This window comes from Leptodactylus fuscus, chromosome 11, assembly GCF_031893055.1.
Source record: "Leptodactylus fuscus isolate aLepFus1 chromosome 11, aLepFus1.hap2, whole genome shotgun sequence".
NCBI classification, from domain to species: domain Eukaryota; kingdom Metazoa; phylum Chordata; class Amphibia; order Anura; family Leptodactylidae; genus Leptodactylus; species Leptodactylus fuscus.
Genome location: NC_134275.1, coordinates 28,250,015 through 28,254,884, shown reverse-complemented (window position 1 = coordinate 28,254,884; position 4,870 = coordinate 28,250,015).

The following is a 4,870-nucleotide window of genomic DNA, read 5'->3' as shown; positions in this document are numbered from 1 at the left end:
CACTGGCATTTTGCTTTAAAAACCCATTGAAATGAAATGGTTTTTAAACTGACCACCGGCAAGTTGTCCCCAAGCAGTTTTTCCTGGCTTTTCGGTGGAATCACAAAGGGCAGACAGTGGCGCAAGTGTGAACGCCCCCTTAGTGAAGCACAGCCATGGCAGAATGTGGCATGACTTGGGTATGAAGCAGTGAGGCTAGCACTAGGGATATTTCATAGTAGATTCAAGTGAATGAATGGTTATAGACTTAATAGTGGCATGTAGTAATGGTAAGGTAGGAGAGAGGGAATAGTGGGAGCCTGGGGGTTGGGAGTATGTCACAGCCCTGGGGTGATGGGCAAGAGAAATTTCCCTAGGGTACACCACTGACAACAAAGGACCAGTCTGAGCTGCAGTCATTGACCACAACTCTCTGGATATGAGGATCTTTTAACCAGTCTTCAATCTAATTACAAACAATATTTTCCAAGCCAATAGACCCGATTTTACCCATTAAATGTCTGAGGGACAGTGTCAAACACCTATGCAATGCCTGGGAAGCGCTCCCCTCTGTCCACTGTAGCCACAGCGCTCCCCTCTGTCCACTGTAGCCACAGCGCTCCCCTCTGTCCACTGTAGCCACAGCGCTCCCCTCTGTCCACTGTAGCCACAGTGCTCCCCTCTGTCCACTGTAGCCACAGCGCTCCCCTCTGTCCACTGTAGCCACAGCGCTCCCCTCTGTCCACTGTAGCCACAGCGCTCCCCTCTGTCCACTGTAGCCACAGCGCTCCCCTCTGTCCACTGTAGCCACAGCGCTCCCCTCTGTCCACTGTAGCCACAGCGCTCCCCTCTGTCCACTGTAGCCACAGCGCTCCCCTCTGTCCACTGTAGCCACAGCGCTCCCCTCTGTCCACTGTAGCCACAGCGCTCCCCTCTGTCCACTGTAGCCACAGCGCTCCCCTCTGTCCACTGTAGCCACAGCGCTCCCCTCTGTCCACTGTAGCCACAGCGCTCTCCTCTGTCCACTGTAGCCACAGCGCTCCCCTCTGTCCACTGTAGCCACAGCGCTCCCCTCTGTCCACTGTAGCCACAGCGCTCCCCTCTGTCCACTGTAGCCACAGCGCTCCCCTCTGTCCACTGTAGTCACAGCGCTCCCCTCTGTCCTCTGTAGCCACAGTGCTCCCCTCTGTCCAATGTAGCCACAGTGCTCCCTTCTGTCCAGTCAGAATTTGCTCTCCCAACCTTTTTGTTCTTTTACAGGTTAAGTGGAATCTGATTACATTATGGTCACCTTTACCAAGGCTTTCACCAACAGTGACATTTCCAACAAGTCCAGCATTATTAGAAAGGATCTGATCCAGCAGAACATCAATTCTAGTTGGATCTTCTACAAGTTGGGCCATAAAATTGTCCTACAAGTTTATGAAAAGTGTATGAAATGTAATGAATAGAGATGAGCGAACACTAAAATGTTCGAGGTTCAAAATTCGATTCGAACAGCCGCTCACTGTTCGAGTGTTCGAATGGGTTTCGAACCCCATTATAGTCTATGGGGAACATAAACTCGTTAAGGGGGAAACCCAAATTCGTGTCTGGAGGGTCACCAAGTCCACTATGACACCCCAGGAAATGATACCAACACCCTGGAATGACACTGGGACAGCAGGGGAAGCATGTCTGGGGGCATAAAAGTCACTTTATTTCATGGAAATCCCTGTCAGTTTGCGATTTTCGCAAGCTAACTTTTCCCCATAGAAATGCATTGGCCAGTGCTGATTGGCCAGAGTACGGAACTCGACCAATCAGCGCTGGCTCTGCTGGAGGAGGCGGAGTCTAAGATAGCTCCACACCAGTCTCCATTCAGGTCCGACCTTAGACTCCGCCTCCTCCGGCAGAGCCAGCGCTGATTGGCCGAAGGCTGGCCAATGCATTCCTATGCGAATGCAGACTTAGCAGTGCTGAGTCAGTTTTGCTCAACTACACATCTGATGCACACTCGGCACTGCTACATCAGATGTAGCAATCTGATGTAGCAGAGCCGAGGGTGCACTAGAACCCCTGTGCAAACTCAGTTCACGCTAATAGAATGCATTGGCCAGCGCTGATTGGCCAATGCATTCTATTAGCCCGATGAAGTAGAGCTGAATGTGTGTGCTAAGCACACACATTCAGCACTGCTTCATCAAGCCAATACAATGCATTAGCCAGTGCTGATTGGCCAGAGTACGGAATTCGGCCAATCAGCGCTGGCTCTGCTGGAGGAGGCGGAGTCTAAGGTCGGACCTGAATGGAGACTGGTGTGGAGCGATCTTAGACTCCGCCTCCTCCGGCAGAGCCAGCGCTGATTGGCCGAATTCCGTACTCTGGCCAATCAGCACTGGCTAATGCATTGTATTGGCGTGATGAAGCAGTGCTGAATGTGTGTGCTTAGCACACACATTCAGCTCTACTTCATCGGGCTAATAGAATGCATTGGCCAGCGCTGATTGGCCGAATTCCGTACTCTGGCCAATCAGTGCTGGCCAATGCATTCTATTAGCTTGATGAAGCAGAGTGTGCACAAGGGTTCAAGCGCACCCTCGGCTCTGATGTAGCAGAGCCGAGGCTGCAGAAGGGTTCAAGCGCACCCTCGGCTCTGATGTAGGAGAGCCGAGGGTGCACTTGAACCCTTGTGCAGCCTCGGCTCTGCTACATCAGAGCCGAGGGTGCGCTTGAACCCTTGTGCACACTCTGCTTCATCAAGCTAATAGAATGCATTGGCCAGCGCTGATTGGCCAGAGTACGGAACTCGACCAATCAGCGCTGGCTCTGCTGGAGGAGGCGGAGTCTAAGATCGCTCCACACCAGTCTCCATTCAGGTCCGACCTTAGACTCCGCCTCCTCCAGCAGAGCCAGCGCTGATTGGCCGAATTCCGTACTCTGGCCAATCAGCACTGGCTAATGCATTGTATTGGCGTGATGAAGCAGTGCTGAATGTGTGTGCTTAGCACACACATTCAGCTCTACTTCATCGGGCTAATAGAATGCATTGGCCAATCAGCGCTGGCCAATGCATTCTATTAGCGTGAACTGAGTTTGCACAGGGGTTCTAGTGCACCCTCGGCTCTGCTACATCAGATTGCTACATCTGATGTAGCAGTGCCGAGTGTGCATCAGATGTGTAGTTGAGCAAAACTGACTCAGCACTGCTAAGTCTCTGCATTCGCATAGGAATGCATTGGCCAGCCTTCGGCCAATCAGCGCTGGCTCTGCCGGAGGAGGCGGAGTCTAAGGTCGGACCTGAATGGAGACTGGTGTGGAGCGATCTTAGACTCCGCCTCCTCCAGCAGAGCCAGCGCTGATTGGTCGAGTTCCGTACTCTGGCCAATCAGCGCTGGCCAATGCATTCTATTAGCCCGATGAAGTAGAGCTGAATGTGTGTGCTTAGCACACACATTCAGCTCTACTTCATCAGGCTAATAGAATACATTGGCCAATCAGCGCTGGCCAATGCATTCTATTAGCTTGATGAAGCAGAGTGTGCACAAGGGTTCAAGCGCACCCTCGGCTCTGATGTAGCAGAGCTGAGGGTGCACAAGGGTTCAAGTGCACCCTCGGCTCTCCTACATCAGAGCCGAGGGTGCGCTTGAACCCTTGTGCAGCCTCGGCTCTGCTACATCAGAGCCGAGGGTGCGCTTGAACCCTTGTGCACACTCTGCTTCATCAAGCTAATAGAATGCATTGGCCAGCACTGATTGGCCAGAGTACGGAATTCGGCCAATCAGCGCTGGCCAATGCATCCCTATGGGAAAAAGTTTATCTCACAAAAATCACAATTACACACCCGATAGAGCCCCAAAAAGTTATTTTTAATAACATTCCCCCCTAAATAAAGGTTCTCCCTAGCTATCCCTGCCTGTACAGCTATCCCTGTCTCATAGTCACAAAGTTCACATTCTCATATGACCCGGATTTGAAATCCACTATTCGTCTAAAATGGAGGTCACCTGATTTCGGCAGCCAATGACTTTTTCCAATTTTTTTCAATGCCCCCAGTGTCGTAGTTCCTGTCCCACCTCCCCTGCGCTGTTATTGGTGCAAAAAAGGCGCCAGGGAAGGTGGGAGGGGAATCGAATTTTGGCGCACTTTACCACGTGGTGTTCGATTCGATTCGAACATGGCGAACACCCTGATATCCGATCGAACATGTGTTCGATAGAACACTGTTCGCTCATCTCTAGTAATGAATACAGCTATTGATTGATATTTTTTTTTTTCTGTGTTGTATTCTCTCAGAGATCTATGAGCGATTGCAGAATTTCAGCACTGACAGTCGTAAGCTAACCTTCGCTAACCGAGTGAAAGCAATCACAAACTGCAGTGTGGTAAGTTAAGGTTTATGCTTGTGGTTGTTTTCCATTGTTATAATTTGTTGCTGTCATATAGAGTCTAATAATACTTTCTTTTCACTATTCCCAAAAGTTGTAATGTAGACTTTATTTCACGACTTTAGTTGGTGCAGTACACACATAGCAGCATGACTTTACAGACTGCATCCTGGAAGCTAAATACATTATGAAATAGGTTCCTGCACGTAGCGTGAATCTATAATATAATAATGTAACTCATTATAATTCTGCATCTTTCAGTAATGGAGTAGATTATATGGCTCCCAAGGAGGGACAATGGGATGGTAGTCTGGGTTGTCTGCACCATCTGAGGGCTTGACTGGATAAATAAAAAAAAGAAGAAATATATATATATATATATATATATATATATATATATATATATATATATATATATATATATTATATATATAATTTTGTTTAATTCTCAGTTTCCTATCTTCCACACAGTAAGGAAGCCCCCATGCAATATTTTTTTTTTTGACAGAATGCTGCCTGCCATG